The 26,894-nt window shown below is 42.3% G+C and overlaps 1 long non-coding RNA gene across 1 annotated transcript; it reads left to right on the plus strand.

Annotated features, from left to right (window-relative positions):
• The first annotated feature begins 11,318 nt into the window (after positions 1-11,318).
• LOC142731607 (uncharacterized) lies at positions 11,319-16,708 on the plus strand. Its single transcript, XR_012879043.1, has 5 exons — positions 11,319-11,400; positions 13,117-13,191; positions 14,538-14,666; positions 16,424-16,490; positions 16,677-16,708. It is a non-coding gene; the product is annotated as an uncharacterized LOC142731607 (long non-coding RNA).
• The last annotated feature ends 10,186 nt before the right edge of the window (positions 16,709-26,894 follow it).

Below are 26,894 nucleotides of genomic sequence, written 5' to 3' on the forward strand. Positions count from 1 at the left end.
AGTTAGGTCCCACCAGATTTTGGCCTCCTGCACTGATAGGTTTCATGCATTTGTCGGGTCATACTATTCTGTACGATGTACATTATTTCCACCTGTTATAACATTTATGGGTAAGAAAATAATATTCATGTCTGCCCCAAACACCTAATTATAGTAATCTTCTCAGTTCAGAATTTATTTTAAATTGTTTGAAATATTGAATTTTTTAGCCTATTATACATATTTTTAATCTCTCGATGTGAGCATTAAAGAGGTTTATATCCGTCAGCCTTACAAATTAAATATTATTTCATTAAACTACAACTAGAACATTTGGTATTTCTATCATTTTTGGACATGTTCAGTGTCCATGATATGATAAACATGACAACTACTATAGAATAACAACATAACACTTTACCGGCGTTTCAGTTCAGCACCATTCTGCTGGACAGCTCCATTACGATACATAGCTTCCATTCATAAATTGCTCAAGCTAGTTGTGCGCCCTCTTGTGTTCAAAAACCAATATGCTGGATAGCATTACCTTGCTCATCCAATAGCATTACCCTGCTGAACTAGTTGCAGCTACTAGGTTTAATTACCACCTGTAGGTAACCGGATATAAACCTCCCCCTGATAGTTTGTCATTTAACAAAAAGCCATGAGGAAGGACGTGGTGTGCGTCTGAAACGCGTAGGCACCTTCTATCTATCTCTAAGTATTACACTCGGGACTGATCTTGTTTTAATACTCCAAATAAAATTGGAACAATGTTCTATTTTAACTAACTGCGCTGAATCCTCTATTCTTTCGTTTTCTTGCATTACAGCCTAATGTCAGCTGTAAGATACTGCTGACATCCGGCGATGATGGCACCGACTCAGCTTCTGAGCCGATGCCATGCATTTGTCGTATGGCTGCAGCAAAATGCGGGAAGCACTAGCTTACCATGACATATCCATCCGGCAAATGTCGGGAAGGGGTTATTTGCATTGAGCAGCAATACGTCACCCCTACTGTACCAAAACTACTCCAAAAGACCACATCTTTGAGAAGACCACCCATGGTTTTTCTATGACTTATTATAAATTTTCTTCTATCATATTCAATTTGGCTATTTCATTGAGATAACAACGTTTTAGAAGACGACTTTTCACTAAAGTGTCAGAGGGTCGTTTCATCAACAACATTGGTCATTGATGCAGTAAGTAATACTTTAAACATCCACATTGAGGTTTACACTAAAGACATTTTCTGCGATCACCTGCTAGCAGAAAACGTGTAGATAACTGACAGCAAAGCGACATCTGGTGGCCTTGATGTGTTTTACAGTATGTGATGTACTCTGCCTAGAAGAGCTGGGTTATTGCAGCATTATTAGTAGTAGAATCGGAGTTGGCCGCAAATTACAGTTAAAGAGAAGCGTTACCTGCAAACTCAGAGGTGACGTCAATGATACTCAATAGGAGACACCTGCAAGGAACATTGAGAATATCGGGAAAACTAAGAGTATTTGACAAGGTTGCTTGGATCTTTATTTCGATAGAGAACATTACTTACCCATGATTTATGGTAAGACCGCAAATCGCACCCATCTGTGTTGCTGTCAAACCTTGGCCGTAACCTTTTAGCCACATCAAATGCTGTCATATGTGGTCTAGTCTTTCAAGATGATAACTACTTATATCCACTTTAGATAGTCAGATGAATGAACAGGTCACTGACTCCCACAAGATCAGCACACTCCTCTCCTGCTGCTTGGATCTGTCCAATGATCTGATTGGCTACTATCCCCACCCTCTTCCAAATACTGTAAATACTAAAGAAAATAAACAAAAATGTAATTGAAAACGAATGAATGTGTCGCAATCAAAGCACAATACACAGAAATGAGTATAAAAAAACATGTTAATAACGATTCCAAAAACAAAATCTTTAATGTTTCATGAAAATGGATCAAACATTTGGACAATTTACATGACATATGGGACAAAAAATAATTATGAGCAAGTGATTTATTTAATATTTAATTTTAGGAAACATCGGTCACTTTAAGGTTGTCATGACTACTATCCAACCTTCTGGATGGTCCTGGATTTTGATGCAGAGCCGATCCTATTTCTCTGTCTGCGTCCTATCAGGGCTAAGGGTGGAGTTTTCGAATCTGTTCAGTTTTCTCATTGTTGTTTGTGATTTCATGTGTTTGCATGTTTCTGATCAAGCTTCTGTATCACCTTGACTGTTTGGACTCTTTGAACTGGTCCTCGACTTTGTCTTTGGATTTTCCCTCTGCTCACAAATTTGGACATTCTGCTCTTGGCTGGTTTTGACCTCTGCAAGTCCTGGTATTCTTCTGTTTTGGGATTTGGACTTTTAGTATTTCCTGGTTGTGAACTCCGCTTGCTGTTTACCCTCTATCTGTCTGGTTTCCGTTCTGGCATTGCACCTCCTGTCCAACACTGTATTCCATAAAAGCAACCTGCGTTCTATGCAGCCAAATCCAACCTGCCTTGAGGTGGGCTCTGGTGAAGACCATAGAGTAGCCTTAGACTATGCTGACCAGAGTGGTGATGGACTTGAGGTAGCTAATTTACCTGCACACTTCATCCAGACGGTATCCAGCTGCCTTTGGGGAATTTATCGTATAGCAATTCCATAAACTTGCACTCTGGGGAATTTCTCAAGTAGTGATTTCTTGACATTTAGTCTCCCTTGGAAAGGGGAGGCCGTCTCAGTGCCAGGATAAATGGAGAGCAGAAGTCAAGACACAACTCAAAAAGAAAGGATCCTTCTGTGTGACACCAAGTTTGATTAGAATTCAAGAGAATTACTATCCCCAGAAATGATCCCAATCCTCTCATGGATCATATAGGAAAATATTGTTCAAATCCTAAATAATAACACGATGCAAACCGCACTCCCACTTACAGTATATATAATATGAAACTCTACATGCAGTGATATATTGTATCTTTTTATTTTATTCGTCACCATACACCATGTAAGAATTTCATATCCGTGTGCATCATAGGAAAGTCGCCATCACAGCGAATAATATTGTGTCCAGTCATATAGAGAGGGATACGGACACTATGGTGAAGAAAACTACAGGGGCGGCTTTGGATATGTTCTATGCATAGGGATATTTATGTATCAATTTCTTTCGGTTACAATATCTTTCCCACAGGGTTACCTTAAAGAGGCTCTGTCACCAGATTAAAAATGCCCTGAACAACGTGATCTCGAGAGACCACGCTGTGACGTCACTTCCGCCCACAGGTCCTTCGCCTCTAGGGAGTTCTATATGCTTACCTGCACTGTGTGATGCTGCCTCCTCCGCTGCTGCTGCTGCAGATCCGACGACTGTAACTTCTCATACGCCTGGAGATAATCTATGTTCAGTCTTAAAACGCAGGGATGAAGGACCTGTGGGCGGAAGTGACGTCACAGCGTGGTCTCGCGAGATCACGCTGTTCAGTGAAACCAGCTTGGGTGTAATGAAGAGAAGTGTATGATGCTGATTGGTCAGCGTCATACACTTCTTTGTAATACGCCCACTTGGGCATTAAGAAACTAATTTGCATAATTGTAATAAAGGTCATAACTTTGCTGAAAAAAGATCGTTTCTCAAAATAAAAACCACTGCTGTTAACTACATTCCAGCGCCCATAAAATGATGTAGGAGATAGGGCATTTTTAATCTGGTGACAGAGCCTCTTTAAGGCCTCCTTCACACACAGAAAATTTCTGTCATTTTAAACTGCACCGAAACGCTTCTAAAAACACCAGCGTTATTAAAATGAAACAAGCGTTTTTTTAAGGCGTTTTTAGTGGCGTGTTTATGTGGTGTCATTTTGTACGTGCTTTATTTTATGGCATTTTTGAAGTCCTATATAGAATCTATTGAAAAAACGCCTGAAAAAAACGCTATACCCAGAGCGTGTGGAAAAAAATGCCACTGATCACAAAATTGCCTCAAAAACGACACAAACCAGAACGCAGTTGTGTGTAATGCATTTGATATTTTACTACAGACTTTAATGTAACATCTGCAGCACTTAATACAGCAAGAAAAAACACCACAGAAACTGCATTAAAAACACCACAACGAAAAGCACAAAAACGCAGCAAAGCGCTGTGTGTGAATCCAGCCTCAAAAGGGTTTCTGGGATTTGGGAAAGGAAAACCCCCTGCTCCCCAAAACAAATTTAGGGTTAAGCAAGTAGCGATGACTGGGTAAGGTCTGCAGGAAATGTGCATGTGAGGGCAGGTTCACACCGCAGATGTTTAGGCTGAAAATACGAGGCTGAGATTAAAAGAAGACAGACTCTGAATCCGGACGTTTTTTACAGCTGATATTCCAATCATTTTTTGAGCGTATTTTGAGGCGTTTTTTCAGAGAGTTTTTTAAAGTGTCATGGGAAAAGGGAAAAATCAGCTTCTAAAATGCTTCCGAAAGGGACATGTCCCTTCTTTTTTATAAAGCATATTTTTACGTGTTTAATAATTCAGCAGCAAAAAAATACACCTCATATGAGCTGCGCGGTGTATTTCATATTAATGGGAAGCAGTTTGCAGGCGCATTTCAAGTGTATTTTGGAGCGTAACACGACCATTTTACACTCTGACATATGCCTGAAGATGAGCTGTGTGAACACGTCCTTTATATGTAAGCTGGGAATACTCCTTTAAGAGCCATTTACACTGATTTTGTATCCCTAATAATTCCCAATATCGGTGGCGGCATCTTCAATTAAAATGACCTCCTGTGACCGCACAATCACCATGACGTAACTGTACATCATGGTGGCCTTATGTAAGACAATCCATGGTGCACAGTTATGTCATGGGGGCTTAAGGGGTTAATGTTATGGCTGAACGATGTATAATCATCAAGGGCTTAATAATAGGGGTTACAGAGGTAAAAGTCTCACCGGGGGCTTGTGCCTGAGGGGGCTTAAGAGAAGACATAAATATTATAAATGGCGCACAGTCTACAAAGATAGTCGCCTATTGGTCAGTGTCTGTAGCGTCTCCGGAATAAAGAGAAAACATTATTTCAAAATGAGCTTGTAATGACGAGACGACCACTTTACAGACAGAAGTGACAGTTTTACACATAATTCCAATTTATATAAGTGACACTAATGATATAATTGTTCTGCAATATGTCCCCTTCTATGTACAGATGTAGAGATCTTTAACTTGACTTTTAACGCATTAAATACACAGCGGCAAGAAACTTTAATTTCACTTTTTCAATGGTTTTCAATGACTTAACCCCTTAAGGACGCAGCCTAGTTTTGGCCTTAAAGGGCAGGTGTTGCGAATTATTTTTTTAATATAATGTTGCTTTTAGTATGTTATTAAAATTAATTTTATTTGTGTGTTTGTGTTTTACTTTTTTCTAACTTTTACTTCTCTATGGGGGCTGCCATTTTGTTTTTCATCTCTGTATGTGTTGATTAACGATACTTACTGAGATGGAATACGGCAGCTACAGTGCATAGGAGACAATGAACGGGAGCCGTTCCATTGATTCTGCTCTCTGGCTCTCTACTGCGCAGACGCAGGTCAGAGCCACACAGCAGAGAAGCTGTTTGCAGGGAGATAGCAGGCGCCATTATGAAGACCAGCTGCACTGCAGGTAAGGTGTGTGTGTCTGTCAGTCCCTCTCTCTATCGCACAGACCCCCGCTCTCGTGGCCCCCGACGGGCTCCCACCCCTGACGGGACCCCCCCCCTGTATGAAGGACACATGAAACAACTGTACAGGGAGAGCCCTGAACGGTAAATCTCTCTAGTTGTGCTCAGACTGAGAGGTTCATTAGTCACATTCCCAAACAGTCTCAGCACAACTAGAGAGATTTACCGTTCAGGGTAACCGGAGTGTGAGAGGTTCATTAGTCACATCCCCAAACACTCCAGTAGGAGGGGTAATGGTGGTCACCCAGCTTTCCCAGAAGCAGATATAACCAGGAAAGTGCTGGATGGACGGGCTGAGGGTGCACAGGGTTTTTGGTGATCCCCCTCTGTCATGTGATTGGACCTAGGTTACCGGTTCATCAGACGGGGTTCATGTGACTATAAATCTGTCCATAACAAGAGACAGTGCACTCAGGACAAGCCCTGCCCTCATGCCGTAGTTGTGGTTCTGTCTGCAGTGATGGCGCTGGGTGGCTCTGACACCCGCCTCCCCCGTCGGGTCATCTCAGGACAGAAGGGGTGTCCGGATTGGAGACACAGTGCCGCACCTGTCCTCAGGTTGTGTCTGGTATTGCAGTTCACCTCCATTGAAGTGAATAGGACAGAGCTGTAATACCACACACGACCTGAGGACAGGTGCGGCGCCATGTTTTCCTGGATGACCCCTTTAAGACTTTTCCCATGTGTGTGTGTGTGTGGCAGAGCGGAGTGTGCACGGGCACCGCTGATACTTCACATCCGCTTATCAGCTGTTTTGAAGAATCAGCGGTGAGCACCACCCCCCCACACACACACACACACAAATCCCCCCAAACACGCAAAATCAAGTGTAATCAAGTATTTTTTTAATGTGTTTTTTTTCACGTAAAATGTGCAAAAAAAAAAACGTAACAAATACACGGCGTGTGAACCGGTCAACTGAAAAGTCATTCACTTCAATTTCATCATTCTAAGGGCTCATTTACACGAGCATGTTATACGTCTGTGCGACGCACGTGATTTTCACGCGCATCGCAGGGACCTATATTAGTCTATGGGGCCATGCAGACAGGTGCATGATTTTCACTGCGTAAAAGTCACGACATGTCCGTTCTTTGAGCGTTTTTCGCGCATCACGCACCCATTGAAGTCAATGGGTGCGTGAAAACCACGCATGTCGCACGGAAGCACTTCCGTGGGACGCGCGTGATTCGCGCAACTGCAGTGAAAAGGATGAATGAAAACAGAAAAGCACCACGTGCTTTTCTGTTTACAAACATCCAAACAGAGTTTACCAGAGAAACACTACTAAATATGTATTGTCCAGATTCTGCAGTTTTTAGAAATGTCCCACATGTGGCTCTACTGCGATCGTGGACTAAAATACAAGCCCCAGAAGCAAAGAAGCACCTAGTGCATTTTGAGGCCTCTTTTTTTATTAGAATATATTTTAGGCAGCATGCCAGGTTTGAAGAGGTGTTGAGGTGCCAAAACAGTAGGAATCCCCAAATAGTGACCCCATTTTGGAAACTACACCCCTCAAGGAATTCATTTATGAGTAATGTGACCATTTAGAGACCATAGTTTCTTCACAGAACTTTTTTGAATTGGGCTGGGAATTTAAAAAAATAATATTTTTTTCCAATAATATGTCGTTTTAGCTCAAAAATTCTTATTTTCACAAGAAATAAAAACTACATTTTGTTGCCGAATTTGTCCTGAGTGCAGCAATACCCCATTTGTGGTGATAAACTGCCGTTTGGGCCCATGGGAGGGCTCAGAAGGAAAGGAGCGCTATTTGTTCTTTGGAGTCCAGATTTTGCTGGATTGGTTTTCGGGTGCCATGACGCATTTGCAGAGCCCCAGAGGTATCAAAGCAATGGAAACCCACCAGAAGTGACCCCATTTTGGAGACTACACCCCTCAAGCAATTCATTTATGGGTGTTGTGACCATTTTGACCCCATCGTTTTTTCACAGAACTTATTTGAATTGGGATGGGAATTAAAACAAAATTAATTTTTTCCAATAATATGTAGTTTTGGCTAAAAATGTCTTATTTTAACAAGAAATAAAATACCCCATTCTGTTGCGCAATTTGTCCTGAGTGCAGCAATACCCCATTTGTGGTGATAAACTGCCGTTTGGGCCCATGGGAGGGCTCAGAACGAAAGGACCACCATTTGGCCTACTGGGGATTTTCTAGTGTGAAGTCATGTATGCAGAAGCCCCTGAGGTACCAGTACAGTTGAAACCCGCAAGAAGTGACCCCGTTTTAAAAACTAAACCCTTAAGGCATTCATCTAGATGTGTAGTGAGCATTTTAATCGGAGACATACACCCCATAAACTGTAATGTGGGTTCTTACGGGTATGGCAATACCCTCAATGTGGATGGTAACAGCTGCCTAGGCACGCAGCAGGGCTCAGAAGGGAAAGATAAGGGGGGATAAGCTGTGCGGAGTGCATCAGGGTAAGTAAAATTGGGGTAAATTATAAACCAAGGGATGTATGATAAATTTTAAAACACTCTTTCATACGGAGCCTTAGTTTTTCGGGACACGTGTCACATTGATATATTGTGTCATCCCTTATCCCCCTCTTATAGCAGACTTTGCACCTTTTTTGACTTTTTCCCTTCTTGCCAGTTTGGGGAACTTCTCCTGGAAAGTGTTTCCCTGGTACGATACGTGTGGCCTCGCTTCCAGTATTACTGGGTGCCCCCCCCCCCTTCCTGGTCCCTACAGATTAGGTTCTTGATAACCACCTCTTGAAATACCAGAAAAGTTCCCCTCAGGCCTGTTCATCGACGTAGCACGTACACATTGTACAATGCAATCTGTATGATGTGCACGGCAAGCTTCTCATACCACACCGCATGGCGCTGTAGGGCTTCAGGACTTGATATGACAAGTCCACCACTCCTATCTACCTATTGTAGTCCAGGATGCAGTCTGGTTTGGGGGTCTCTGTACTGGTACCTCGTACAGGTACATGGGTACTGGTGTGACATCTCTCTTGTCTTGTACTTGACACACAATATGTTGCTTCTAGATTGTGCCCTGCGCTCACCCCTTCTTGTTTGCCCTGCAGAGTCTTAGGGAGGCCTCTCAGGTTTCTTCTAGCAGTGCCGCATGCCATAGGACTGGAAGCGAGGCAGTTGAAGAGTGGGACGCTGGTATAAAAATTATCCAGGTAGAGGTAGTGACCCTGGTCCAGCAGTGGGTGCACCAATTCCCACACAATTTTTGCATTAACTCTCAGTAAGGGGGGGGGGGCATTATGGGGGATGAATACTGGTGTCCTTCCCTTTATATATCCTAAATTTGTAGGTATACCCTGATGCACTCTCTTACCCGGCAGGTACTCGCGGAATTGAACCCTCCCTTTAAAATCTACCAAGGACTCATCAATAGAAATACACTTCTCGGGGGTGAATGCTTGGGAAAACCGGGCACTGAAATGGTCTAATAGGGGTCTCCGTTTATACAAACGGTCAAAACTGGGGTCATCTCGGGGTGGGCACGGCTCATTATCAGTATAATGTAAGAAGCGAAGTATTGCCTCATTTATTTATTTTTTTAGGTTCCAGTTCAGTTCTGAAGTTGCTTTGAGGGGCCCATATATTAGAAACCCCTATGAAATACCCCATTTTAGAAACTAGACCCCTCAAAGTATTCACAACAGCATTTAGAAAGTTTATGAACCCTTTCGGTGTTTCACAGAAATTTAGAGCAAAGTAAAGGTGAAATTTACATATTTTTTTTTTGTCAGAAAATCCTCTTTATACCATTTTTTTATAACACAAAAGATTTTACCAGAGAAACGCAACTCAATACTTATTGCCCGGATTCTGCAGTTTTGAGAAATATCCCACATGTGGCCCTCGGGTGGTAATGGACTGAAGCCCCGGCCTCCGAAGCAAAGGAGCACTTAGTGGATTATGAGGCCTCCTTTTTATTAGGCACCATGTCCGGTTTGAAGAGGTCTTGTGGTGCCAAACAGTGGAAAACCCCCAAAAGTGACCCCATTTTGGAAACTAGACCCCTTGAGGAATCCATTGTAGTTTTCTTGGGGTGCATGCGACTTTTTCATCAGTTTTTATTCTATTTTTAGGTGGCGTGACTAAAAAACAGCAATTCTACTATTGTTTTTTTATTCTATTTTTTTTACAGCGTTCACCGTGCGCTATAAATGACACATTCACTTTATTCTGCGGGGCGATACGATTACGGCGATACCAGATGTTTATCGTTTTTTTTATGTCTTATGGCGTTTGCACAATAAAATACGTTTTGTAAACAATCATTCACTTTTTGTGTTACCTTATTCTAAGAGCCATAACTTTTTTATTTTTCAATCAATAAAGCCGTGCGAGGACTTATTTTTTGCGTAACGAACTGTAGTTTCCATCATTACCATTTTTAGGTGCATGCGACTTTTTGATCTCTTTTTATTCCATTTTTTGGGAGGTGAAGTGACCAAACAATTGTGATTGTGGTACGGTTTATTATTATTTTCTTTTACGGCGTTCACCACGCGGGATAAATAATGAAATAATGTTGTAGTTCAGGCCGTTACGGACGCGGCGATATCAATTATGTATAGTTTATTTGTTTGTTTATATATTTTTATTAATAATAAATGACTGATAAGGGAAAAAGGGGATTTTTACTTTTATTACTTTTAAAACTTTTATTTTCTTATTTTTACACATGTTTTTTTAACTTTTTTTTAACTTTATTACTTTGTCCCACTAGGGGACATGAGGGCAGGAGGCCCTGATTGCAATTCTAATACACTGCACTACATGCGTAGTGCAGTGTATTAGAGCTGTCAGCTACTCACTGACAGCAAGCATAGTGAGTCCTGACTTTGTCAGGACCCAGTAGGCTTCCGTCGATGGCAGAGCCGGACGCCATTGTTTGGTGTCCGGTTGCCATAGTCACCATCGCCAGCCGCTATCGTGTAGCAGGCTGGCAATTGTAGCTTAACCCCTAAAAAGCCGTGATCACTATTGAACACGGCTTTTCAGGGGTTAATCAGCGGGGACACAGCGATCGGTCCCCGCTGTAGGAGCTGCGGCAGCTGCTGTACGAGACAGCAGCTGTCACAGCTCCTGTATGTGTCGGGAGGATGGCCGAAATGGCCGTTACTCCGGCGACGTACTATTCCGTCGCTGAGCGCGAACGTATTGGTTAGCGTGACGGAATAGTATGTCGCTGAGCGCGAATGGGTTAAAGAGGCTGTGTCACCGCATTCTACGTGGCCTGTCTTCTACATGTGATCGGCGCTGTCATGTAGATCACAGCAGTGTTTTTTTATTTAGAAAAACGATCAATTTTGACCAAGTTATGACCTATTTAAGAAAGTTATTAGCATAAATCTAAATGCCCAACTGGGCATTTTTTTTTAGCTTTTGACCAAGTGGGCATGTATCTTCCATGTTTATAAAACAGCAGTCCCATGTAACACCTATATCCAGTGTATACACAGACAGTCTATCCAGGCAGGAGGAGATAACCGATGATGTAACCGATACTGCAGCCACTTATGATGTCACTGATGATGTCATAGACAGTACTAGTCGCTAAGTTCTATGTGCAGCTGGATTCCACTCACTTTGCACTTGATATTTGATCAGTGTGTTTCCTACAGATCAGGATTTTTGCCCTTTTTCTCCAATTTTTGGAATAACATTTTGACCAGGACTGTGATTGACTGTGTGATTGACAGGTAAGAGGCAGCATTTTATTATTTATCAGCTATAATATCAGTGTTATTAATTATACATGTTACTGGATACATGAAATATCTACGCTCTAGAATTCTGATATAAGACCAGATTCACACTGGACATTACTGCAGTAATTTATAACCAGCATCTCACCACAACTATATGATTGTAGAAGGATTTTTTTTTCCTGTGATTGACGGGGTTGTTTTTTGTTTTTTTTCAAGTTCCAGTAAAATGTTTCTATGAACAAAAGTAAAACTGAACATGTGGATTTTACATTCAGATTTCTGTTTCAATATGTCTTTATTAAACAGTTGAGACATCAGAAAATATATGTGTATAACAGTTCTACTCGCAGGTAGACGTAAATAGTCTCAAATAATAATTAAATCGTTAATTCCTATAAGTTTTAACATTTTGAGAAAATGGGATTCAAAATAATATGGGTAATAAAAGGTAAATAAAATAAATGTTGTGAAGAACGTATACAGGTCATCATAAAGAAAAAATAATATGTATACAACAGACAACGTATGAGCGCCCCCTAGAAAGGGAGAGGTACGGCATATACAGAATTATTCCAGCACATCCAATCTTTACAGAACCGGTCATGTCTCTGTATACTACGGGCATAAATATATTCATATTGATAGTTTGTATTGACTTTTTTAATGATGTCTGTGATGGTCGGGATGTTACATGTTTTCCATCAGAACGCTATAGCTGATGTGGCAGATATCAATATATGACATATTACAATTTGGAATTGTTTGTTTCCCCATTAAAGTTACAATTTATTATTTCCTGAAAATTACAGCAGTCAGTAATGTGTGAATGGAAATGTGAATTCTCAAGTATTTTCTAGAACAGACATGCCAGGAGAGACGTCAGATCCTCTATAATTTTATATGTATGTTTTGTCCTTTGTATAAAATGTCTTATTTACCTTTTAAAGGGATTTTCCATAACTTTATTATTAATAGTAAATATCAGATCGGTGGAGATCTGACTCCTACTACCCCTATGATCAGCTGAGTAAAGGGGCCGCACCACCCTGGTCAGCCACATGTCATCTTCATTGTTTACCAGGAAAGCTCCATGCATTTGGTAGTGGCTGTGCTCGGTATTTCAGCTCAGAGAGAACCAACTCTGGAACGGCGCCCCCTAAACCCTGTTCTACCTTTTTGTGTTCCGGCTGATTTCCTACTATGAAGGGGGAAAGCCCCATAGAACTGAATAGTAGTTACCCAAACAGCGTAGCTCGCATGCTATGCTGCTTCCGTAGCTGCCATTCACTACTATGGGAGTTAGAGAAACAGCGTAGTTCAGCGAGCTACGCTGTTTCCGTAACTCCCGACCATGTAATCTGTAAGTGGCCGGGAGTCAGTGTGAGCACAAAATGCTAGAACAGGGTTTAGGGGGCCCCATTCTAGAGATTGGTGTACAGGTGGGACCCGCATTTATCTGACGTTTATTACATATCCTGTGGTTACGTCAAATATGTCGCTCATGGGAAAACTCTAACATACTGTACACATTTCTTACAGGATGGCGGTGACGGACACCTCTGATATATGTCATATGTTGGTCATCTGTCACCTATAGACATCAATGTTAAATAGTGTATACGTGTAATGTATAAGTGTAACCTCTGGTAACATGACAACTATTCTTGTATCTACCCTGTGATCAGAGGTTTTGTATCTTTTTCTTAGATCTTGTCTGAACAGATCCCTTGATTAGTCCCAGAACTGCTGCTGCCGGGACAGTGTCCTGAATACAGCGCTCAGGTATTGATCTCTCTTTCCTGTAATTTACCTTTCCTGCATATTACTCACACACGTCCCAAATTATCTGGTCAGAAAACAGACGGCACCTTTGTGTATGACTGAAGCCATTCCTCCATGTCACATAGGCAGATAGATCCCTGACACTTGGCGGCAGTCATAGTTATCATGAACACCCTTAGGCTGGGTTCACACGACCTATTTTCAGGCGTAAACGAGGCGTATTATGCCTCGATATACGCCTGAAAATAGGGCTACAATACGTCGGCAAACATCTGCCCATTCATTTGAATGGGTTTGCCGACGTACTGTGCAGACGACCTGTAATTTACGCGTCGTCGTTTGACAGCTGTCAAACGACGACGCGTAAATTGACTGCCTCGGCAAAGAAGTGCAGGACACTTATATACATTATATGCAGGACACTTCTTTGCAACGTAATTTGAGCCGTTCTTCATTGAACTTAATGAAGCACAGCTCAAGATTTACGAGCGTCACAGACGCCTCGCATAATACGAGGAGGAGCTTTTACGGCTGAAACGAGGCAGCTGTTTTCTCCTGAAAACAGTCTGTCATTTCAGCCGTAAAAGCCTCTCGTCGTGTGCACATACCCTAATTCTACTGACACCAAGAAGTTCACCAAACAGTCACATAATCTTACTCCTGGATATAGAGCCGGACATAGAAGACTGGGGTCCTCATAGCAAAGATCAAACTGGGCCCTCCATTATGGGGCCCAATGTAGCTACTGAGGAGAGCTGGGCGTGATGTTTGTTTACCTCTCCATTCCCTTCCCATGACCTTTGGGACAATTCTCCACCGCTTTGCTTGCTGCCAATGTAGTTCCTCTGGAGAGCGGAGTCCTGCACAGGTTGTCACCACCCAGCCGCAAAGAAGAGAGGACCAACTCCATTACCTGCTATATAGTGATACCAAATCCACTGCTGTCTAAATCTATAACTGTCAAATTGTATTTTCCATGAAGTGTAATCTTATATTCTAATATTTTATTACAATTAACCTCCAATCCCAGGGATGATGGATTATCTCTTCTATGTATATAATACTGGTCATATGTTCTGGACTTGTCTGCTCTTATGACGAGTAAATAATTGTATTTCCCATAAAATTATAATGCTGGAGCATCTCCTCTTAGCACTCTGAGTTTTTATATTCCTCTATAATTCCGCCTGGGAATGTTTGAATATGGGGGATACAATATCTCTTGTCTATAGGACATGTCCCTAAACATTATGAAACTGTCAGCACTCATTGTATTGTATCAGACCATGGCCATTGAGAAAAGAGAATAACGTCACCCAGTTGTCAATTTCTTCTTACATTTCCAGGAGTAATAAAAAAGTAACAGCCCAATGAAGAGCTCTGTGATGGCCTCAGGTCCAGGTGTAGGAGGGGCTGCTCCAAAAATAAGGAGAGCGCCCAACTAATGCCCAGCATATAAAGTAGGAGAGTCCAAGGTAAGTGCCGAATATTTCTTTATCTCTACACACGTTATATCACATATTTACTGGCTGGATGGTTTATGGCAATAATGGATATTTTCTCCAAGAGCCCAATTTCAGTTTTCTCAAACAAGGTTGCTCTTCCTAATATTCCTCGCTTCAATGCTGGGGGTGGTAGATGGAAGAATAGAAAAAAATGTCCTACACAAAATGTAGTGACCGCTTATTACTGACAAGCTACAAACCTGTAATATATTAGGAAAAGAGACCAAGAGCCTGGAAACCCGGTGTGGTCAACTATGGCATCCAGACTAAGCTGCCATCCAAACTTATATGTTGTCAGGTAACCCGGTGCATGCCCAGAATATTCATTACATGTACCCACATTATATGTGTCCAGAGACACCACAAAAGAGAGAAGAATCAGAAACTCCACAGTTCTCTATAGTTTCCCTTAAGTTCTGGTTTATATAGAGACATGACTATAAGCTCCGGGGCCTTGGTGCCAAATCTATACCAGGTCCTGCCAACTATCATATACCATATATAATCTGCACTCCCACAGACACAATAGGCTTTATGTAAGATGTGGTCCTGGGCAACAGGTAAAGTAGGCTCACCCACCCACCCCATCCCACAGGGTCATGTTTCTATACAGGTTTTTTTATTTATCTGGTGGTCTAGGGCTGTGAAAGGGTTCAGTGTAAATTCACTGGTGGTTTAAGGCCTCATGCACACTTCCGACACCTTTTTCACGGCCGCTTTTGACGGGTCCGTGAACCCGTTTTAGCGGCCGTGTGGTTTCAGTGTGCACTCCCGTGTGCACTCCGTGTTTCCGTTTCCGTGCGCCGAGCATGGTACTGTCCAGGGTGACAGTACCATGCTCGGCGCGCGGAAATAATGTAATAAAAATAAATAAATTCATACTTACATTCCTCCTGTCCGGCCTCCAGTGATGACGTTCAATCCATGTCACCTCGGCAGCCAATCACAGGCTGCCGCGCCCTCGGCAGCCAATCACAGGCTGCCGCGGCCTCGGCAGCCAATCACAGGCTGCCGCGTCACAAAAGAAGGTCGGACTGCAGGAAGAAGAGGGACTCGTCACCAAGACAACGACCGGGTACGTATGAAATGCCCGCCCAGCGGTTTTCTGCCCGCCCAGCGGTTGCTAGGCAACGGCTCCGTCACACACGGACGGCACACGGATGCCTTCCGTGTGCCTTCAGTTTTTTTGACGGCCCCATTGACTGGCATGGGCCTCACAGTCATGGAATCCCGGACCAAAGTAGGACATGCTCTACTTTGGAACGGAAAGGAGCAACGGACCGTCAAAAAAACTGAAGTGTGCATGGGGCCATTGAAATGAATGGGTTCAGGGTGCTATCAGTGACAAAAACGGATAGCACCCTGAAGAAAAAAACGGAAGTGTGCATGAGGCCTAAGGCAGTAAAGGGGAATTGTTTTTTCATTGTATGGTGGTCTAGGGCAGTCAAGGGGGTGACAAGTAAAATCAGGATTCCTCCAGGTGATGGCGGCATTGGGGATTTGTTCAGATTGTGACCCCCTTATGCCAGTCATGGACACCAGGGCCTGTACAACCTCTTCACCCCTATAGTTATGTTCCCTGGGTCTACGTTACATTACAAAATGTGTTCAATGTCTGACTCGCCCTGTGATAGATAATGACATGTGTGACAGTAAATATATTATTATACATTATAGATATGGGGTTATTGTATGTATATGCAGTAAACCCATTATGTATATTACAGACATATAAAACATGTGAATATGTGGCACCAGTGACAGCCGACATGCTAGAAGATCCACCGTATATATGTAAGTATTATAGAAAATAACAACCTATAGAAATTCTATAATGTGATGTCATCCAGAATGTTCCTATAGAGACACATGAGAGGCTGCGGGAACAAATTCCCCAATGTTGTCATTTGGCTGAACATATATTTGTTGATATGATGACCCATACTAAGCTCACATCATAATTTTAACTTTTCATTCCAGAAAACCTTGGGATCGGCTGCCTACTGCCAGGGGGACTCTCTGAAGTAATATTTCATCTATATGAGGTATATCCATCTTTAGTTACTATATATAGGGATGGGGATCGTGTAGGTAATGGGTTTCTTTGTATAGTATGAAGATGGCCATATGACTGGCGGTGCCATGTAGTCTAGGGGGGACACGTAAGGGAACAATAGGGAACGGTTTTGGCCTGAAGATAGATTTAAGGTAATTGGTTGAGGGGACTAGGGGTACAGTAAAGTTAATTGGGGATTAGGGGTGGAGCAGTGTTGGGGGATATAAGGCACGGTCACCCTGCCAAGAGCAGTTGCCACACATTATTGCCTACAAGAAATTCAGTAGCCCAAACCCTTACATGCAATCTAATAGACAGTAGGACGCTACTAGTTACTTTCGGGGTGGCAGAGGGCCCCCTGACCTGCTGGGCCCCAATGTAACTGCACAGTTCTCACATATAGTACGTCCGCCCCTGATTTATGTTAGAAAGTCATATGGGAGAAGCCCCCTGATCGGTTAAATACCTAGGCCAAATGGGCAAACATCTTGTAATAGCCACTGATTCCATGTCATGTAACTGCTGAGGACTTGTACTATATAATATTGTATATTGTAATGTCGTGGTGAAGGAAAGGTACAGGGTTCAGGAGTCATCTCTACTACTTGGTGTCTCAGCGCTGGGCACTTGTGCCATGTATCCCAGACATGTACCCCAAACTTTGCTAGCAGTCAGGGGAGACACTGCTTACCTTACTGTTATCATTACTACAAGTAATAAAAGCGGGCGGCCGGGAGCGGACCTATCCATGCCGCCTGTCACGCTGACGTCCGCAATGTTTATCTGCAGCATTGTAGGGGGAGGGGTGGCAGGACTCCTAATAAAGTGTCTCTGTGTGAATAATTGTATGAACCCCCTCAGAAACCCCATAATAGTTACTATTGTGATATAATAAGAATAAAGCTCATTATAATAACTCACTGATAAGAGACACATTGCAGAAAAAATGAGATAATATATAATACACCTAAAGCTATAAAATACACTGTTGGGGACTGGCCTCTGTTCTACATGAAAATGTTTCCATGGATTGGGATTTGTCCTAATACTTTGTCTTTCTTACTCCTAGTATTGATTCTGAATGGCCCCATTGAATTGCATAGGTCCGTGTGATGTCCGTTGTTTTAACACACATAAGGCCTTATTCACACGAACGCGTTTAACGTCCATGATACGTCGCACAGACCTGTGTTAGTCAATGGGGCCGTTCAGACAGTCCGTGATTTTCACGCAGCGTGTGTCCGCTGCGTAAAACTCACGACATGTCCTATGCTTGGCCGTTTTTCGCGCATCACGCACCCATTGAAGTCAGTGGGTGCGTGAAAATCACGCGCAGCACATGGAAGCACTTCCGTGTGTCGCGCGTGACTCGCGCAACAGTAGATAAATAAGTGAAGGAAAAAATAAAAGCACGTCCTTCATTTCTTTTTCTAAACATCAAAACCGCGTGTCATAAGGATGGCATATGCGTGAAAATCACGCAGCCACGCACCATTCACTGATGACACACAGAACTGCAAGATGCACACGTTCGTGTGAATAAGGCCTAACACGGATGTGGAATACGCTGGTGTGAATAAGGCCTAAGTTGTATTTTTATACACGTATGCTATGTGCTATGTGCGATTTTGGTTGCATACAGTAGAAGTTGCTTGTTGTGTGCAGTATTTTTTTTTTCAAATACATCTGTGTATGATGGCCAAATATTGTAGGGCTTCTGTTTCAGTGTTTTGAGAGCGCACACTTTTATGGCTGTAGATGTATGTGGTATATATATATATATATATATATATATATATATATATATATATATATATATATATAAAAGCTTTTATCACCTTGATCCATTCATTGTAAATGATATTTTCTCTAAATCGCTTATTGTATGTGAGTTTTAGGCACAAATGTGAATTTTAATGCATTTGTTTTTAAAAATAAATTCCTCTATCCTATATCTAAGGTGTTTATAGTGAAGGTGAGCACGGCCGCCAGGACCACGTCAAGACAACTGCAATCGTCAGGTTGTCTGCTCCCAGGAAAATAGGAGCTTTGTGGACGCCTCATTTTTCTAGGTGTGTAATCCCTGCATTTTATAGATTGTTACTTTTTTTTTGTACATTTCCTGCTTAAAACCACATTTTTGGTATTTTCAATTTGTAATTTTATGGAGATAATATATGTACATGTAGACACAGGCACAAGTGGTATGTACGTACGTACGTATGATATATATATATATGTATATGTATGTATGTATGATATATATGTATGAGGGGCATGAGGGGGCCCGTGTCGCCCGCCGGCACGGGCCCCCACCACGGCCGGAGGCTCCGCTAGCAGCCGCTATGGCTGCTACAGCGGGACCCCACTGAAGACTACGGCAGAGCAGGGAGGTATCTCCCCGCTCTGCCGTTACACAAAAGACATGTATCCCCTATCCACAGGACAGGGGATACATGTGTGATCGCTGGCATTGATAGGGAGAACGGGGGACTGGAAGTCCCCTGAAGTTCTCCATCACAAACTTCCGGGGTCTATGTCGGACTTCCGGGTTCTATGTCGGCAGCTCCGTAGAAATGAATGGAGCGCCGGTCGCGCTTGTGCGCATCCGTGACCAGAGCTCCTTTCATTTTTATTGAGCTGCTGCGCAGACGCCGGAAGTCAGAGGTTAGTCATGGAGAACTTCGGGGGACTTTCGGTCCCCCGTTCTCCTTATCGCTGCCAGCGATCACACATGTATCCCCTGCATGTTATTTGTCATATGGCGTTCCCTACAGGGGGGGACTGTATGGCGTCCCCTGCAGGGGGGGGACTGTATAGCGTCCCCTGCAGGGGGGGGACTGTATGGCGGCCCCTGCAGGGGGGGCTGTATGGCGTTCCCTACAGGGGGGGCTTATGGCGTTCCCTACGGGGGGGCTGTATGGCGTTCCCTACAGGGGGGGCTGTATGGCGTTCCCTACAGGGGGGGCTGTATGGCGTTCCCTACAGGGGGGGCTGTATGGAGTTCCCTACAAGGGGGGGCTGTATGTCGTTATCTACAGTGGGGGCTGTATGGTGTTATCTACAGTGGGGGCTGTATTGCGTTCGCGCCATACAGCCCCCTCTGTAGATAACGCCATACAGTCCCCCCTGTAGATAACGCCATACAGTCCCCCCTGTAGATAACGCCATACAGTCCCCCCTGTAGATAACGCCATACAGTCCCCCCTGTAGATAACGCCATACAGCCCCCTCTGTAGATAACGCCATACAGCCCCCTCTGTAGATATCTACAAAGGGGGCTCTATGGCGCTACCTACAGGGGTGTTGTATGGCGTTATCTACAGGGGGGCTGTATGGCATTATCTACAGGGGGGCTGTATGGCGTTATCTACAGAGGGGGCTGTAAAAAAGGCACTATCTACAAGGGGGGGTTGTGTGACACCCAGGGGAGGGGGGGCCACAGTCAAAAGTTTGCTATGGGGCCCAGTTTTTCCTAGTTACGCCCCTGTATGTATGTATGTATGTATGTATGTATGTATCTATGTATGATATATATATATCTGTGTATGATATATATGTGTGTATGTATGTATGAATGTGTGTGTGTGTGTGTGTGTGTGTGTGTGTGTATGTATTTATGATATATATACTGTATGTATGTATGTATGATATATATACATATATATGTGTGTATGTATGTATGTATGTATGTATGTATGTGTGTATGTATGATATATATGTATGTATGATATATATGTATGTATGTATGTACAGGGTGGGCCATTTATATGGATACACCTAAATAAAATGGGAATGGTTGGTGATATTAACTTCCTGCTTGTGGCACATTAGTATATGGGAGGGAGGAAACTTTTCAAGCTGGGTGTTGACCATGGCGGCCATTTTGAAGTCGGCCATTTTGTATCCAATTTTAGTTTTTCAATGGGAAGAGGGTCATGTGACACATCAAACTTATCGAGAATTTCACAAGAAAAACAATGGTGTGCTTGATTTTAACGTTACTTTATTCTTTCATGAGTTATTTACAAGTTTCTGACCACTTATAAAATGTGTTCAAAGTGCTGCCCATTGTGTTGGATTGTCAATGCAACCCTCTTCTCCCAATCTTCACACACTGATAGCAACACCGCAGAAGAAATATTATATATAATAAATAAATACGTACATACATTCATACATACATACACACATATATATCATACATACACAGATATATATATCATACATACATCCCATTTTATTTAGGTGTATCCATATAAATGGCCCACCCTGTATATATATATATATATATATATATATATATATATATATATGTGTGTATGTATGTATGAATGTGTGTGTGTGTGTGTGTATGTATTTATGATATATATACTGTATGTATGTATGTATGCATGATATATATATGTATGTATGATATATATATATGTGTGTATATATGATATATGTATGTATGTATGCATGTATGATATATGTATGTATGTATGTATGTATGAATGCTGCACATATTGAACTTTTTTTTTTTTAGGATGCCTGGAGCATAACATTTTCTGCTTTAGGTTACACTGTTGACATAAAGTATAAATTTGTATGCATATTTTTTAATGAAAAATGACACTTTTTACACACAAGGACCGTCATGCAATTTTATGCAAATGGACAATGTACCAGGAATCTACTTTCAGAAAATATATAAGTATGGGGGGTTTAGTATGATTTTTTTGTACTTAGTAATATAGGTTTTATTTGTACATGACAAAAGTAAGAGGCAAAATGCCTAAAAAACCCTGGTAGTGAAAGGGTTAAAAAGGTCCAACAGGAAAAACTGGCACAACCAATCGGAGCTCAGCTTTCATTTCAAAACTGCTCTGAAAAAAAGCTGCACTGTGATTGGTTGCTATGGGCAACAAGGACAGTTGATGTGTTTGACAGTCTGTCCGCCATCCATGCAGCGTGATGTATAATCTGTACACAAGACAGGTAACAGAAAGAAGTATTTATATGTAATGTATAGACATGCTTAGCAGATGACGGACATTACAATATTTACACTAAAGATGCAAATGTGACGATGACATTCTACTTTCTTACAAGCCGATTCTGCCTTCCTTGTAGCCGGATCCCTCTGGGTGGGGGGAAATATTGCGCATGCCATTAGACTGTGTTCATATGACAGATTTTTCTTGTGGAAAAATCCGACGTGGAATTGGTCGAGAAACCGCGGTAGAAAACCACGGCCGACCCTCAGATTTCGGTCGTTGTTTTGTAGTAAAAACGGAGGCGTTTCTGGACACAGATTAGAACCATTTAATGGGGCTAATCTGCCTGCGATTACCTGATGTGGAACATGCGACGGAAAACGCGTGACATGTCACTTTTTTTCAGCGAGGCGGTGTACAATTTCACCCGCTTAATATTCTGTCCTGTATAAACGGGTGGTTTCTCTTTATAGACAATGGTGCACTTTTTTCCGCGTGAAAATTCTGCCGTGTGAACAGGGCCTTAGTCCTGGCAAGGAGAAAAATCACATCAAGGCTTGGAGAAAATCAAGACTGAAATACGACAATGAAATCTGAATATATAAAGTGAAATAATGTCCTTCTAGGGTGACACAGGATAATGATTGTGACAGCGGTGCCTTATATTGTACACGTCCACCTCACATAACCGCCGGCCTCTGCTTTAATGATTCCAGTAAGAGTAGGAGGTTCCCCCGAGGCAAGAATTACCACAGCGGAAAGATGTACAAGACTTGTGAATGTTGTTATTCCCATATCCCATTACACCTGGGTTCTCATGTCTAGGTGTTGTGGCTTTTTTTGTCATAAACTTCCAAATCGGGCAACACACAGACACACACACACACACACACAGACACACAGACACACGCACATACATACACACACACACACACGCACATACATACACATACACACACACACACACGTACGTACGTACGTACGTACGTACGTACGTACATACACACACACACATACACACACGCACGCAACACATACACACACACACACACACACACACACACACACAGACACATACACACACACGCACATACATACACTTACACACACACACACTCACATACACACATGCACGCACAGACACACACACAAACAGACACACACGGATCTGTATTGCATTATGGGCCTACACTGTTCCTCTAATTTTACACATTCCGTAAGAAGAAAAGAAAATGTGTCATGCTCCACCACACGCCATAGGGAGGATATGGTGTCTCATTAAAGCACCGCACGGCGACAGAGGGTGAAATACAGAATTGTAACTTGTCAGATATACATTACATGTTAGACGCTTTAGTACTTGCTGTAAGAGGTGTAAATGGAACTCTTCCCCATAAACAGTGCCAGTAGAGTGCCCCATAAACAGTGCCAGTAGAGTGCCCCATAAACAGTGCCAGTAGAGTGCCCCATAAACAGTGCCAGTAGAGTGCCCCATAAACAGTGCCAGTAGAGTGCTTCCCTGCGTGCAGCCACAAGCAGGAGCTCAATGATACATGTTTACACAGCTACCATGCGGCCATAGAAATAAATATGCAGCAAGAGCCCCTGTTCTCAGCCGTCAGGAGACTTTCAGGAGACCTCCTTCTCTGCCGGGAGATTTCTTGTAGACTACTGGACAACCCTGGAGAGTAGGCAAGAATGACGTCTATGTGTTTAGTCAGACACAAACCCAAAGCACATTATTAACCCCTTCCCATCGCCGACATTATTTTTATTCAAATTTTTTCCTCCCCACCTTCCAAAAGCCATTTTTTTTTAAATTCTCTGTGCGGGGGGGGGGGGGGGGGTTCGATGTGGAAAGTGAAGATATAACATAGCAGCGATAGCTTTGTTTTCTTGGTTTCACTTTTATGGAATTCACCGTTTGTAAAAATGACTAGTTAACTTTATTCTGCGGGTCAGTACGATTACGGCAATACCAAATTTATATGTTTTTTTTATGGTTTACTACTCTAAGGGCTTGTCCACATGTAACGGAATTGCTGCAGGAATTTCCGCTTGGACTAGCAGACAATCTGCTACGGAAAAACATTTCCTGCATTTTTTTACTGTAGAAAATATTCCGGATTTTCCTGCGTTTTTTTTCCAAGTCTGTGAGATGGTGACATTTCCTCTGAAAAACGCAGGAATTCAGTCCACTTTCCGCAGCAGGAATTTACATACAGCAGGTGAATTTCAGGACTGACATTTTATGCAGCGTGTGGATAACATTCGCTCATTCACACCCACTTTGCTGCTACTGTATTCCGCTGCATATTATCCGTTCGCAACTCCGAATGGAAAATACGCAGCCATTTTCGTTACATGTGGACAAGCCCTTACAAGGAGAAAATTCATTATTAAAAATAACATTTGTTTTGTGTTGCCATATTCTGAGACATAACTTTTTCATTTTTCCGTCTATATGAGGGCTTATTTTCTGCAGGTCGTTTTAATTTGTACCATTTTGGGGTACATAAGACTTTTTGACCACTTTTTATTAAATTCTTTTGTGGGATACGAGGTGACTAAAAAACACAGCGATTTTGGGGCTTTCATTTTATATTGTAACAGTTTGGATTTTTACAGGTGTCGCGATTCCAGATATGTTAAAAAAAAAAATCCACTGCTTTTGAGCGAAAATGTTTTTATTTTTAATATTCTTTTGGTCTATGTAAAAAAAAAAAAATGAACAGGGAGATGTGCTGCCAACAACGGTAATATTTTCGGCTGCATAAACGTTACAATCAGCCGATGAACGGGCGTTATACCCAGAAAAGGAGTATACAGTTACTCACAAAAGATGAAGAATAAAATCAAAATATACAACCCATCAAACCAAACCAAACAACAATCCCCAGTAGAAGAGTAGAAGCCCTAACATTTAATATAAAAATCGAAGAATCCCCAAAATACTGCAAAGGGGGATATCACTGGCAATATTGTTCACAACCTGTGCAAAGCCATACTATAAGAAAGGCACAAATGATACCTTCTCATTCAGGCCCAAAGGAGCTTGGGTGCGTAACTTTATGATCCAACGACATTCAATTTGCTCATGACGTTTGGCTAGATTCCCTCCTCGGGAGCCCAAAGAAAGTTTATCAATTTCAGGAACTTTTAAATCCTGACATCTGCCCTTGTGTTTCTCCCTAAAGTGCTTAGGTATTGGTTTAAATATGATGAGTTTCTGAGGGTCCAATTTCACTGCTGCCCTCATATCCTTGGCATGTTCCTGTGTGCGTACCCTCAGATCTCGTGTGGTCATACCCACGTATATCAAACCACAAGTGCATGTGGCGCGATATATGACCCCCGTGGTACTGCAATTAATGACGTGCACAATTTTGTGTTCATCACATCCTGATGAATCACAAAATGTGTCTGTCCTAACAATCATGCTACAGATAGAGCAGTGGCCACATGGGAATGAGCCCCACTTAGGGCCCGATGACACACAGGGAGGTACATAATGGCTTCTTACTAACATGTCCTTTAGTGTTCTGCTTCTTTTAGCCACCATCAATGGTCGGTGTGGAAGAACACCCCTAAGATCGGGATCATTCTGCCATTGTGTGTTAGAGTTGGTTACAAATCTGACCAGATTTCCTTTGATCTACGTACCTTTTGTCTCAACAGAATGTCCCGATTAGTACTCCTTGCTCTTTGGTATCCTTTTTCAGCATCTATATTTCTGTAGCCACGTTGTCTTAATCTCTGTTTCAGATTTGAGGTCTGTTCTTTAAAATTCCGATGAGAATTAAATCACTCATTTAGCCCTCAAGAATTGGCCTGTCGGGATGGAACGCACAATATGAGGAGTATAAAACGATGATGCGTGCAATAAAGAATTCACCGCTGTTGCTTTCCGAAAGATGGTCGTGCTTAAATGACCGTTATACAAAACCAAGAAATTTATGTCAAGAAATTCCTACAATTTCTTAGGACTGGAAAACCCCTTTAAAGGGAATGTGTTGCCAGAAAAACATGTTTTTTTTTTAAAAATTAAACATTTAGTGTGTGGGTGATTAAACATTGTTCAAATTTTTTTTATTTTTTTGCACGAGTCCATGTAATATTATAAATTATTTCTAATTTATAATACTACCCATTTTTGGTCACTAGATGGAGCTGTTCCCAAAATTGCAGCATTGCAACATTGGGTTAAAAGCCCTCGCTCTAGTGAGCTCTCAGCATCCCCCCTCCTTTATCCTGGCTAGTGCCGGGATAAACGAGGGGTTTGAAAGGTTTAACCTCCTACACTGTGTGTCGCCATTTTTTGAGGTAACCCACAGTGTAGTAGGTTTACATACAGTAGTAAACACACACAAACACTAACATACATTGAAATCTCTTACCTGCTCCTGCCGCCGCGGCTCCCTCCGGCCCGTCCGCTCCCTTTGCTGCCGCTGTTCCATGTGCACAAGTCCGGAAGCCGCGACCGGAAGTAGTAATATTACTGTCCGGCCGCGACTTCCGGTCCACAGGAAAATGGCGCCGGACGGCGCCAATTTCGAATAGGACTGTGTGGGAGCGGCGCATGCGCAGTTCCCACACAGACGCCGTACACGGCAGTCAATGGGACGGGAGCCGTTCGCAGTCCCTATGGGACTGTGGCTGCCGTATTCCATGTCTGTGTGTGTCGTTAATCGACACACACAGAAATGGAACAAAAAATGGCAGCCCCCATAGGGAAGAAAAAGTGTAAAAATAAGAAACAGTAAAACACAAACACACAAATGAAAATAAACGTTTTTATTAAAGCACTAACATCTTTAACATATAAAAAAATTATTTGTGATGACACTGTTCCTTTAAGCTAAAGGGTTTTCCCACTAAGAACATTTATCACCTATCCACTGGATAGGTGATAAATATATGCTCGCTAAGGGCCCCACTACTGGGACCCCCACCGACCATGTACTAACTCCTTATGAAATTTTGTTCGAAAATTACCCAGGTTGCCCATAACACTTACAGACTCAGAACTATATTTGTCACATGACACCCTTGTCCAATATGTGATAAGGCTTCAGAAGAAGTTTTAGGCTTGGTTTACAATGTGTGTTTTTGTTGCGTTTTTAGCATTCTTTTTTTGTTTGGTTTGATGAACTTCCACGTTAG

The sequence above is a fragment of the Rhinoderma darwinii genome, unplaced genomic scaffold (assembly GCF_050947455.1).
Source record: "Rhinoderma darwinii isolate aRhiDar2 unplaced genomic scaffold, aRhiDar2.hap1 Scaffold_84, whole genome shotgun sequence".
NCBI classification, from domain to species: domain Eukaryota; kingdom Metazoa; phylum Chordata; class Amphibia; order Anura; family Rhinodermatidae; genus Rhinoderma; species Rhinoderma darwinii.